This window comes from Cynocephalus volans, chromosome X (genome assembly GCF_027409185.1).
Source record: "Cynocephalus volans isolate mCynVol1 chromosome X, mCynVol1.pri, whole genome shotgun sequence".
Classification (NCBI taxonomy): Eukaryota; Metazoa; Chordata; class Mammalia; order Dermoptera; family Cynocephalidae; genus Cynocephalus; species Cynocephalus volans.
Window position 1 is genome coordinate 116,479,165 of NC_084478.1, and position 14,375 is coordinate 116,493,539.

Here is a 14,375-nt window from a genome sequence, read left to right on the forward strand (position 1 = left end):
GCAGGCTTTGTAGTAAAAAGATGTTGAGATATCCTATAGTTCCTACAGGAGGATGTGATTGATTTGTTTGAATAATTTTGCAGTCTGGCAAAAAGATGAAGCCCATTAGTCTGAGGACTGGGTGGAGTACACCTGGTCTGGCTGATATGGGAACTAGCTCTGTGGAAAGGCTTTTCTGCTGGCTGGGCAGCATATTGGGCAAGAGTAAAGGAAATCCTGCTTAGGCTTTTGAGGCTCCATGAGGCTCAAAGATGTCAAGACAGCACATGAAATTTTAGACCTTGTAGTACAGGCCCATACACTGGGAAAAAAGCGATCAAAAGAAACTGGCTGTTTTTTCATCTGTGTCTCTGCACATACAATGCGGCAGGGCAGTAGGTAAGAAATTGCTACTAGTCACAAGTGCTGTCTGTTGCTGCTGCAGGCTAAGTAGGAAAGATACCACACATAGAGGAATTGGGACCATAGTCAGAGCCTGAGGACACTTCTCTGTCGCTACTGTTAGTTTTACACGAGGCACCCATAAAAGATGAGGCTGAGAACATGGAAAAATTCTTAGCGATCAAATCAAATTCAAAAACAATGTACTGCCAGAGCAAAAAGGAAATATTCAGAGGTTGGTGATAGCCTACTGTATTAGTATGCTTTCTGTTGCTTCTAACAGAATACCTGAAACTGGGTAATTTACAGTTTTGGAGGCTGAGAAGTCCATGGCCCAGGGGGCATATACGGTGAGGGCCTTTTACTTGGTGCTGACTCTCCATAGTAACACAGCATATCATATGGTGAGTGGCCTGGCCTGAGCAGGATAGAGCTAAGCTTATCACTCGCTCTCCTTGTAAAGCCATCATAACCACACTCATGACCACCCATTAAACCTTCAATGAATTAATCCATTCACACAAGAGTACAGTCCTCACAATCTAATCACCTCTTACAGGCCTCACCTTTCAATTAACGTAATAGGATTTCTTACCCTCTTAACATCGTTACAATGGAGAAGGAGTTTTCCAATGTATGAAATTTTGGGGACACATTTGGCCCATAGCACCTACCTTCAGGATGACAAAAAACACCAAAGAATGAAACCAGCTTGTTGACTTCAATTTAAAAATTCATTAAAGAAATCACACCAGAGAGAGGAAGGAAATCCTTCAAAATAGAGTAGGGTTGGACATAATATGAATAATAATTTGATCACACCAACTCCAAGAGCAGGAGAAAAACCTAACAAACAAATATCTGGAAAGCTGGTAGTTACAAAATGATAAATCAACACATGAGACAAAATGTAAAATTAGAAGATATTCCTTACTCTGGCAGTCCCCTAAGGACTACATTGTCAGGGACTATATTTTCTCCAATCTTCAACTTTTTTTCACCAGCAAACAAAAATGAAATATCAGGGTCATATTCTCCAGGACAGGCTATGAAAGCTGAAGGGATGGTAAAACAATTTGATCTGGAAGAGGTGGATGAAATCATTACTGGTACTGCAGCAACAAATCATGGAGTAGCTTCCTTAAATCAAGCAGTTCAAGTGAGGCTACAATAAATAATGGTTTAGAAGAACCAGAAGAAAGAGTTTACTGTGATATCCCACTCTTTAAAAATCTGTAACTCCAGGTAGTATTCATCAGCTCATGAAGAGGTCACCTATGAATAAGACTGGAAAGTGTTTGACTTCTATTATTTTATCAAACATGTTCCATCACTGATAGAAGAACAATCAAATAGGATACCTGCTCTTTCATTGAAAACAAGAAGCACACCAGAATTCTGCCTATTTTTATACCTGGATAAAACAATAGTGCACTTTAGTCTAAATAAGCTAGAAGATTCATCAGTTACTTTTCTAGTCCTTTTCAAGATATCATTTATCAGGTTTATGTGAGATAAAGAGCATAGTTCAGAGATTTCCTGAAATGAATTTCTCAGATGTATAACCATCTTTTTACTGCTTCTAAGATGTATGCAGACATGTTACTGAACATATTAGACCCTAAAAGGAAACAAGTCAGGAAGAAGCCTTTCTGTGAATATTGTATTTGTTGTATACAAGAAAACTGTATAAAGGAATGAGATACCCTTGGAAGAGATCTTTCAAGAACTGTAATAATTGACAACACCACAAACTTTTGCATATCAGCCTTCTAATGGAATCCCTATAGAAAGCAAGTTTATAGAATAAAATGTCAATGAATTCCTAAAATTGATTTCAATTCTGGAGAATCTAGTACAACCGAATGAAAATGTTTGACCTCACATCAGACAGAGACAGATTTTGCATGCATGATATGTTCTCCCATTAAACATGATGACTTGTCAACCTACTGAAGGGAGAGAAAATACAGGGCCCTTTTGAACTAATACAAAAATATTTTTATTACTATTGAAATTTTGCATTTTGTGCCCCATCTTGCTTTTCCCATCTTTGGTGTCCAATGGTTACAGAAATCCATCTCAGATTCAATACATACAGTAGATAGGCTAAACACAAAAATGTCTTTAGAACTAGTGCAACTCTTGTGAATTTTTTTATAAAGAATTCTGTTTCTGCCCTTTCAGTTTGACCCATAGTCAAACAGGGTTTTATAATTAAAAAGGAGATGAAAACAGTGGGTTTGAAGCCACTTTTCTGTTACTTTAAGATTCTCATCTTAACAGAAATTGGAAGTAAAAGTTGCTTGATTTTTTTCTGTGTTCTATAAGCTTTTTACATTTATGACCTCTATATTAGTCAGTTTTTGTGCTGCTATAGTAGAATACCTGGAACTGGGTAATTTATATATATAAAAAAAGTTTTATTTGGCTCACAATTCTGGGACAGCTGCATCTGTTGTGGGCCTCAGGTTGCTTCTATTCAGGGCAGAAAGTGGCAGGCAGTTACAGGTACAAGGCCAAATGGGGAAAAGAAGCAAAAGAGAGGGAGAGAAGATGTCAGGGTCCTTTAAACAACCAGCTCTCCAGGGAGCTAATAGAGAGAGAATTCACTCACTACCCCCTGCCCCCAGGGAGGGCATTAATCTAATCATAAAGGATCCACCTCCATGACCCAAACACTTCCCAACACTGACAAGTTGGGGATTGGATCAGATTTTGCTATGAGCTTTGAGGGGACAACACATCCAAACTCTATCAACCTCTATTAAATTAGAATTTCATCTTGCATTCCTTTTGGCTGGGGCACTTCACAGTTTAGTCAATTTTTATTATGTATCTGAATGCCATTTTGGTATATTTTCTTCCTGCATATTGTATATTTTGTAAAAAAAAATATTTTCTACTTTTATCCCATGTAAATTTCATTTAGGAAGATATGCATTTATATTTTGTTTCTGTAATATTCTACTGTGTATTATTTATTTTAAAGGCTTGATTTATGTCAACTTTCAGTGTATTAGTGAAGATTTTAACTGTCCATCATGTTGAGTGTTTTCTTACTGTATTATCTATTGTGTATGTAGTTAGCATGTTGTGTCACTGAACTGCTTAAAAACTTAGCATATGGACCAAGCCTATTTTATAAAAAATTGTTACTCATTTAAAAAGTCATGGCGGATTTTCTGAAAAAAAAAAAAGAAAAGAAAAAGAAAAACAAAGATTTCAATTCAGATTACTGATTTTTTTTTATTTACACAAGAAAGGGTATATTGCTTGCAGGAACTAATAATCTAAATTTATTTTAATAAAAAATCATTGATATATATTTATCGTTAGTTCATCTGAGCATCTTTATGCCTTTTGTCTTCTGTCTTTCTTGATATAAAATATATATAAAGTTTTTAAAAAGGGAACTGCCTGTGAGAGAAACTAGATGTCAAATTTAACAGACAATGACTTCAAATGAGCCATTATAAGTATGTTCAAAGAACTAATGAAATCATGTTTAAAGAAGTAAAGGAAGATATAACAACAATGCCTCATCAAATAGAGAATGGTAATGGAGAGATAGAGATTATGAAAAAAAATACTTTGGGAAATTCTAAAGTTGCAAAATATAATAATTGAAATGAAAAAATCATTAGAGGAGCTTGACAACAGATTAGAACTATCAGCAGAAAGAATTAGGAAACTTAAAGATGGGTTGATCCTCATAAGAGAGGTTAAAAGAATAAATATAAATGAATAGAGTCTCAGACAAATGTGAGACAGCATCACAGGCACCAACATGCATGTAGTGGAAGTGCTAGAAGGAAAGGAGAGGGAGTAGAAATGAGAAGAAAAAATATTTAAATGAATAATGGTTGAAAACTTTTCAAATTTGGTGAAAAATATTAATCTACATACCAGAAAGCTCAACTTACTCAGAGTAGGATTAATGCAAAGAGATACCAAACAGACATCATAGAAAAATATTGAAATCTAAAATCCAGCAGAAAATCTTAAAAGCAGCAAAAGAAAACAGCTTATCACTTAGAAGGGAATTCCAATAAGATTAACAGCTAATTTCCTATCAGAAATAATGGAGGCGGTAGGATATTCAAAGTTCTTAAATAAAAAAGAAACTGCTCAGCAAAGCTATCTTTTAAAAATGAAGGTGAAATCACTTTCTAGAAGAACAAAAGCTTACGGAATTTGTTACTAGCCCACCTGCCATACAAAAAATACTAAAGGAAGTTTTTCATGCTGATAGTGTGTGACCTCAGATGATAATTTGAATCCACACGCACAAAAGGAGCACCAGTAAAAGTAATTATGCAATTATAAAAGACTGCATAAATGCATATTTATTCACCTTCTCTTAACCAATTTAAAAAGCAATTGTGTGTGTGTGTGTGTGTGTGTGTGTGTGTGTGTGTGTGTGTGTAGTTTGGCCTATAACATATAGAAATATAATACATCTGCCAATAACAGCACAAGGCTGATAGGTGGGAGCAAAACTGTATTGAGCTTAGAAAATGACTTCAGATGCTAACTTGAATGCACAGGAAAAAATGAAGAGAAACAGCTATGATAAACAAAAAGGTTAATATAACAAAAAGCTGTAAATACATACTTGATCTCCTTTCTTCTTGAAGATTCTTTAAAAGACATAAAATGTATCATTTGGTTTGTAACATTTATATACATGTATAACATACATAACAATAATATTGCAAAATAGGGTAAAGGTAAGGTAGCTATATAGAATTAATATTTCTGTATCTATCTGGAATTAAGGTAGTATAAATTTGAAGCTGATTCTGAAAAGTTAAAACGTATATGGTAAGTCTTAGAGCAAACGCTAAAAAAAAAAAAAAAAAGAAAGAAAGAAAGAAATCAAGCAAACAAGAAACTCAAAAAATGCAATGGACATGTGGACTCTTACTCCTGGTTAAAAATTTATGTGTGATTTTTCAGGCTGGATCGTAGGCAATTACAAAGACTTTACTTGGTAGACCACGTGGGAGAAAGCTGCTCTTCCCACACCTGACTTGTATAACCAATGCATTGCAGTATCCGAAGGGAGTTGCTGTCCAGGAAACAGGACCCCTGACCAGCCATGCCCTCACACATAGCTGCATTCCTAGCCCAGGTACCATTAATGACAAATGTCTTTATCAGGTGACTTTGGCAGAGACATTCCACAGGCACCTTTGCTAAAATCTTTTTTTGTAAGGGGAGAGCAGAGAAACCTGGAAGATGTATTTTCTCCATTCCAGATAAGTACTCAGTACCTTTCTACTCTTAGGTCTTTCCTCTTTTTTCGTCATCAGCCCCCAGTCCATAAAATTGCAGGAGCATTTTGTTCACAGCACCTCATTAGTGAGAAACCCCCCACATCTGTGCTCATCCATCTGACCCTCAGCCAGTGATGTTCCATGGGCAAAAATGGAACAGAGAGGGTCAGCACTTTATCCAGGATTTTTTTTTTCCTATATTATTGCAGTGATTGAAGTCTTGATTGTCCCTTTCATTTTGGCTTTTTGTCTTAAGCAGCTACTCTGACACCTGGCAGCTCGGCTCTCTGTCTAGCACAACTGAGCTCCTAAGAAATTGGTGCAGCAAGCCAGGTAGTGAATTAACCACAATGTCATTGTGGAAGAGAGAAAAGCCTGAAAATCCCACACGATCCCTACCTTAGTCCATTTTGTGCTGCTATAACAGAATACCACAGACTGGGTAATTTATAAGGAACAAGAATTTCTTATAGTCCCAGAGGCTTGGAAGTCAAATACTTAGGGACCATATCTGGTGAGGGTCTTATTGCTGCATTGTAATATGGCAGAAGGTATCACATGGCAAGAGAGAGCAAGAGATCAAACTCATACTCTCAATCCCTTTTATAATTGGCATTAATTCATTCATGAAGGTGGAGCATTTATGACCTGAACACCTCTCATTAGGCCCCATCTCCAAATACTGTCGCATTGAGGATTAAGCTTCCAACATATACTTTCTGAGGAACACATTCAAGTGACAGCATTTCATCCAAGCTCCCCCCAATTCAGGTTCTTTTCACATGCAAAATACATTTATTCCATCCCAATAGATACAGTCTTAAATCTTTCCAGCACCAGCTCAAAAGTCCAAGGTTCAGAGTCTCATCTAAATCAGATATGGGTGAGACTCAATGCACAATTCATCCTGAGGTAAATTCCCCTCCAACTGTGACACTGTGAAATTAAAGAAGTTATCTACTTCGAAAATATAATGGTGGGACAGGCAGGCATAGGATAAACATTCCCATTCCAAAAGGGAGAAATAGGAAAGAATAAACTGGAAATTGGTCTCAAGTAAGTCCAAAACCCATGAAAGAAACCATATTAAATTTTTAAGATGCCAGAATGATCTTTTTTTTGACTCCATGTCCCACATCCTAGGCACAATGAGGCATGGGTTGGGTCCCCAAAGCCTCAGGCAGCTATGCGCCTATGACTTTGATGGGCTCAGTCCACCTAGCAGCTCTCACAAGCTGGAGTTTCATGCCTGCAGTTTTCCCAGCCTGCAGATGCATGCTGGTGGCCCTAAAATTCTGGGGTCTTGTAGTCATTGCCCTAGTGGGGATTCGGTGTAGTGGCTCTGCCCCTGTGATGTCTCTTCCTGTGCCCCCAGGCTGTCTTTGACATCCTTCGAAATCTAAGTAGAGGCCACCATGTCCCCACAGTTCATGCATTCTGTGCACCTGCAGAAATAACACCACATGGATATTGCCAAGGATTACAACTTGTGACTTCCAGAATGGCAGGTTAACCTGCACCTGGGCTCACTTGAGCCATGACTCGGTCAGCCAAGTGGTACCTTGCAAAAATCTGGGGAGCAGAGTCTTAAGGCAGTGCAGGTCAGTAAATGCTGAGGTACTGCAGACACTTCTCTGGAAACCTTGCACTCAATATCGCAGCTTGCCCTGAAGATCTCTGAAATGCCTTTGTTGTCATTCTCCCATTGTCTTGATGAATAAATCCTGGCTTCCTTCTATCAATATTAATCTCTTTAGCAAATGGTCTTTTGGCCACACAGGCAATATTCTCTCTCAGACATTCTTTTTTATTCTTTACATGGCCAGGCTGAGAGCTTTCCATATCTTTTCATTCTGTTTCCCTTGTAAGGATAAATTCTGTCTTTAAACATATGTCTTTTTTCTAATTTTATTGTAGGCAGGCAAAAGAAGCCATGCAGCACCTTGAACACTTTGCTACTTACATAATTATCCTGCAAGATATCCTAGTTTATTGCTCTTAAGTTCAGCTTTCCACAAAGTCCCAGGGCACAGACACAATTCTGCCAAGTTCTTTGCAACTGTATAACAAGGATGGCTTTTACTCCAGTTTCCAATTCCTTGGTTTCTTACTTCTGTCTGAGACCTCATCAGAATGGCCTTTGTCATCCATATTACTACCAACATTCTGGCCACAACCACTTAAGTAATTTCTAAGAAGATTCAGACTTTCCCTATAGCTCTCCTCTTCTTCTGAGCCCTCATCAGAATTGCCCTTAATACTCTATTCATAACAATACAGGCTTTTTCTAGCCTGCTCCTCCAAACTCTTCTGGCCTCTGCCCATTTTCCAATTTCAAAGCTGCTTCCACATTTTCAGGTATTTGTTATAGCAATAGCCCCACTTCTTGGTATCAATTTTCTTTCTTAGTCTGTTTGGTGCTGCTATAACAGAATACCACAGAGTGAGTCATTTATAAAGAAAATAGATTTATTTCTTATAGTTCTAGAGGCAAAGAAATCCAAGCTTAAGAGGCCACATCTGCTAACGGTCTTCTTGCTGCATCATAATAATGACAGAAGGGATCACATGGCTAGAGAAAGCAATAGATCTGACTTGCAGTCTCACATCCTTTTATAATTGGCATTAATTCATTCATGCAGATGGAGCTCTCATGACCTAAACACCTCCTTTGAGTCCCCACTTCTCACTTTTTTCATGATTAAGTTTCCAACATATCCTTTTTGGGGGACATCTTCAAATCATTACAGTGCCTTTGGGAGGTGTTAGTGGAGTCTGCAGGACATATCAGAAGAGGATTGTTTACTAGTGTATTGTTTGGAAGAGTCTGAGGGTTCCATCGAGTACTTTGCCAGCCATGTATATTTATCTTGGGAAGTGCTAGAGGAAGATAAGAGACATTTTTAGAAGGTGTAAGCAAATTTTCATGTAATCTTTTCAGTTCTAAGGGAGATTTTTGGTCTTTCTCTATTTTTTAACTGGTTATGAATATTAGTGGGATACAAAGCTGATTGTCACCACACATGCCCAAGATGTGATGGCCAGATCCATAACAGCAGCATGCACATTACCACAAATTGTGATCATACCCCGTGTCCTCCACCCAATTATCCCCAACCTCCCTCCCCATTCCCCTTTCTACCACTCCACTTTGAATCCCTAGGTGTGCTCTCTCCTTCTGCAGATCCAACACACCACTGTGGTCTGTCTTTCCTTCCTCCTTTCTCTCTTATCTTCCACTTATGAGTGAGTACATGCTGTATTTATCCCTCTATATCTTTGCTTATTTCACTCCTCAACACAAGTTTCTCCAAGCTCGTCCGTATTGCTGCAAATGGGAGAATTTCATTCTTTTTTATGGCAGAGTAGTGTTCCATGGTGTATATATACCACAGTTTCTTTATCCAATTGTCCATCAATGGACATGTAGGTTGGTTCCACATCTTATCTATTGTAAGCAGAGCTGCTATGAACATGGGAGTGCAGGTATCCCTTCGACATGATGATTTCAATTCCTCTGTGTATATACCCAGAAGTGGGATTGCTGAATCATATGGAAAATTTATCTGTAGTTGTTTGAGAAACTTCCGTACTATTGTCCATTGTGGTTGTACTAATTTATAGTCCCACCAACAGTGTAGAAGCATTTCTTTCTCTCCACACCCTTGACAGCATTTGTTATTCTCTGTCTTTTTGATTGTAGCCAGTCTAACCAGGGTGAGATGATATCTCAATGTGCTTTTAATTTGCATTTCCCTGATGACTAGTGATGTTGAGCATTTTTTCATGTACCTGTTTGCCATTTGTTTGTCTTCCTTTTAAAATGTCTATTCAGCTCTAATATCCAAAATATACAAGGAACTCAAGCAATTACACAGTAAAACAAACAAACAAACAAACAAACAAACAAATAACCCAATTAAAAAATGGGTCTTTCTCTTTAGTCCCTGATGCCTCTGTTGAGCTAGCCTGGCCAGTCAGACAAAGATTACAACACAGGGGTTTGAAGACATCTAGGGAAACAGTATCTGAGCCACTGCTTAGAGCTCTCTGACAGTGGGGCCAGAGGTGGGGGTGGGGATCCCTCACAAGCAGAATAACTCTAAGTATGTCCCTGGTGCCAATAAACACCCTATAGAGCAAGTTTTGGAAACTTCAAGAGAGGAAAAAAAGTGAATACCCTTCAAGATTGCTTTGCCCAGCAGCCGTGAAGAGACCATAAAAACTTAATTAGATCCCCTCCGGAGGTAAGCCCTTAATACAGGAGAGTGTCACAGTGTGGGATGTGTTAAGTACAAATCCCCTTCTTTAGAGTGCCCTATCAGCAGCCATTGTCAGGATAACAGAATGAAAATAGCAGCAGTAACAACAGCTGTAGCCATCTGGATGCCATTTCTTTCCAGGAAAGCCCAGGCTCTAGTGAACAGGTCTGCCCTGCATGCCCCAGGAGTCCTGACTAGGAAACAGCTGTCTACCCCACCCATTGCTCCACCCACTGTCTGCTCCCTCTTGCTCTCTCTCCAGAAAACTTGTGACCAAATCCAGGCAGATGGCCTCACTTGGGTCTGCACATTGTCAGCCCCTGTGACTGATGCAGGTCTTGTTCCCTCTGCCCCTCCCTATAAGCTTGGGGATAGATCAAAAGACCCAACAGCCTTTTCCCAGACCTCTCAGCTTTCAAGAAAAAAAAAAAAAAAAAAAACAACTAGGGATTAAGCCAATGTCCCTCTGTTCACTGGGGAAGGACAGGGGTCCCTATGCCAAGGTTAAGATTTAATAGAGAAATCAAAAAAGTTAAACTTCTTGGCTTTCTAGGTATTGCTTCATAAGTGACTGAGGTCTCCACAGCCCTTGGCACCAAAATGAGGGGAAAGTAGCTAATACCTTCTGATTTGGAGTCCACAACTACCACCACGGAGGCTCTTGCCCAGGCCCAACTATGGGTAGGTCCTTTTGGGCCACTACTCTTCTATATTTTTATGGACCCTACTATTGAATGTATTATTGATATTGACATATTGTATATGTATACCTCTGCTAGCATTCATCCCCAAGTTCTGATGGGAATTGCTACAGTTAGGGCTACTTTTGTGGGAGATGTGGAAAACCGTAAACTTACCTGACTAATGGGTTATATCTAATGATCTATTCATATGATCAGGCCACTGGCAAGCCTCAGATTGGCATATAAAACAAGTCCACTGGTAAAGCCAAGGCATTATAAAAGCCAGTTCTACTTCTAATAAATTTTTGTTACCCATGTTCACTAGAAAGTCCCCTATGCTGACAAGAGAAAATACAATCAGTGAGCCAACTGTGTTTGTCAGCTAAATGCAGGGAATGTAGTGTCCTCTCCCCCAAAGCATGTATATGTGCAACATTTCACATCTTGAATTCATGAGAGAATGACCCATAGAAATTCAGACACTATCCCAAGCTTGGCTTATGCACATGGACTGCCACTGTTGTCAGAAAACGATGAAAGTAGTATGGAAAATCTGTCCTGATTGCTAAACCCTGGTCAAGGCTAAAAACACTGCCCAGGGACAGATACCCCAAGCCAGTGGGCCAAGATGTTCTTTATAGGTTAATCACAATGAGCCTTTGGGCCCATCTAGAGTGTTTTGCTGGATTGTGACTGCAGTTGACACTTGAGAGTCGATTTTAGCCATCTCTGTGTTTCACTGACTTAGGCCACACTATCCAGGACTTGCAAAACCTTATTTATTTCTGGTTCAGGTTTCTTGAACATATTCCATCTAATAATGGCTCCAGATTTGACCAAAGCTATAGTTTTGTGTACCTTTGGTGGACACAATTATACAGCATATGATAGACTTCCACGCTTCATATCACCCCCAAGCCACAGGTGTAATTGATTTAAATGATAATTTAAGGACAGGCTTAAACAGCTGATGAGATAGAACAAGGTAACTTCAGCTTGGACTACATATCTCAGGAGAACAGTTTGGGGTATCAACACAGCAATTCTCCAAAAGGCACTTCGCATTTGTGCTATACATTTGATTGGGATGCCTGCCCCCTTCTTTCAATTGCTCACCTTTCTTTTACAGTATTGACACTTCATTCTCTGTGGTAGACCCTGCAATATCTTCTCATCCCCTCTACCCTTTACAAAAAACACAAATAGATGGGAAATAAAAATGGCTATTAACCGGCAAGGAATGAGAGGTTATGTAAATCTATCCTAAAATATTCTAAAATTTCAGAATTTTGTGTTAACCAATTCTTAAACATGATGTGGATATTTTGGGTTATGTCACAAAAAATGTTTTTCTATAAAAATGTTTTGTTCCTTTGCATACATTCCTGCTGGACAAAATGTTTAGATAAAAAAAATTTAAATGATTTCAAAAAAATTTGAAGTCTTGCTTACTATATGAGACATTCTGGCAACAATGGGGAAAAAATCAAAACCCTGGCACCTGAAGAGGCGCAAGGGAAGGAGAAGGACATTAATGCTCTTTGCTTTTCGGAACTGCACCTGAAAGCTTTCCCCTCCTCCTGGAAGGAAAAAAAAAAAACTATAACAAAACTTCCCATACTTCCTTTCCAAGCTACTTTGAGTGCTTTGGCTTCAGACTGACAACTGAGCCTATGATCATATCGAACAGTGTAGCTCCTGGACTTTTCACAAAGAACACCTCCAGATGTCGTCCACACTAGTGAGACAGACAAACTGAGGCCATGGACAAACAAACCTGTTTAAAACTGACTGCCTCAAGTAATACCTATAAAAGCACAGACTAAACTAAATTATTCAGACTGGACTGGGGATTCTTGGGCAAGAGGCTCCACAATGGGAGGCCATATTGAGAGCTCTTTTTTGTTGTTGTTGCTGTAACAAATTTGATTGTACATATCTGTGTAGTACAGAGTTGAACATCAATACTTGTGTGCAATATGTGATGCTCACATCAGAATAATTGTTATATTCAATTATACACACTATCATTGCTATTCGTGGCCCTTTACCCATTCCTCCCTCCCCCCTCCCTTCCTACTTCTAGTAACCTCAGTTGTCCTTTTGAAAGTTCAGTGTATTATTGTGAATGTTATATCGTTCTTTCTATCTTTTATTTATATGTTTATTATTTTAGTTCCCACTTTTGAGTGAGAACAAACAGTATTTCTCTTTCTGTGCCTGGCTTATTTCACTTAATATGGTTTTCTCTAATTCCATGCTTGTTGCTGCAAATGGCAATAATTCATTCTTTTTAATTGTGGAGTAGTATTCTATTGTGTATATATACCACATTTTCCTTAATCTAACTGCCTGGTTAATGTATGCCCTGCTTGGGATGACCTAACATTATAAGATTTTTGTTTCCAGAGGCACCGTGTGTGCCCTCTGGGATTATATTTATTATATATGTACCCTGACTATCACGACACTGTCTCAGCCCTAGAAGCCATTCAGGTCAGTTTTAATTCAATTGCTAGAGTTGTACTGTGCCTGAATTGATGCCTCAGCCAAGGTAAAAAAAAAAAAAAAATCACTCAAACTTGAAAGAGAAGCTTCTTGGCTCTCTAAAGTGTACACTAATGGACCACTTGATATATTTTCCTGGATTGACAATGGTTGGGGTTCATGGTTATGTTCAGCAACCCATACAAGCCTGATCTGCTTATAGTGATCTTGATCACAGCCTTGGTCCACTGCTGCCTGACAGTAATTACCAGGTTACTGCTCTTCAAAATCTACCACATTTAGGTCCATGATAGGATAACCCATATTTCTCACTCATGTCCTGAAAAATGAAAGGGTGGAGATGAAGAGTCCAGGTCCTAGTTTAAAACCTGTATATGATTTTTCAGGCCTGACCGCAGATGATACAAAGACTTTACCTGTCCTCCCCACACATACTTGGTATATAGCCAATGCATTGCAAGCACAGAAAGGAGTTGCAGTCAACAACTCATGCCTACCTGGCTGGCCATGCGTGTATGCACACCTGCATTCCTAGCCCAGCCACCTTCATTTGGAGGCCTCTTTATTGGGAGTTTTCTGCAGAGGATTTCCTCTGGTACTTCTGCCAAAACCTCTTCATTAGGGGTGGAGAGTGGAGGAGACTTGAAGTCAATTTTACCCTCACTTTGACTCAGTAATCAGTACATTTCCACTCATATCCCTTTCTTCTCCCCCTTCCCTTGGCCCCCAGATCCATAAAACTGCAGGAGAATTTTGTTTAGGGCTCCCTCAAAAATAAGACACCAACCATGTGTATCTTTTCTACCTGATGGTTGATCAGTACCATTCCATAAAGAAAAATGGAACTGGGGAGAGTTAGCACTTTGCCTTCTTTAGCCTCTTGCAGTAAGCAATTAAAGGTTTGACTGTTATTTCATTTTGGCTTGTTGTCTTAACCAGCTATTCTGATATCTGGCAGTTCAGCACTCTCTCCAGTTCAGCCGAGCTCCTGACACAAATATAATTATGGAAATTAAAATGTTACATTAAAAAATATTCACTTACTGCAAAAAAATAGTGAGCTGGAATACTAGTGAAAGAACAAAAATTACATGGACATATAGAAAATGAAAGTAAATGGTAGACATAAATCTAATTAAATCAATAAGAACAGTAAATGTGAATGTAATAAGCATTCCATCAAAAGGCAGTGGTTCTTAGACTGGATAAAATATAAGAACCAAATATATGCTGTTTATGGTAGACACAATTTAGAATTA

At 38.7% G+C, this 14,375-nt stretch overlaps 1 pseudogene; it reads left to right on the top strand.

Annotated features, from left to right (window-relative positions):
• The first annotated feature begins 529 nt into the window (after nt 1-529).
• On the top strand, nt 530-2,296 carry LOC134368304 (CTD small phosphatase-like protein 2; annotated as a pseudogene).
• The last annotated feature ends 12,079 nt before the right edge of the window (nt 2,297-14,375 follow it).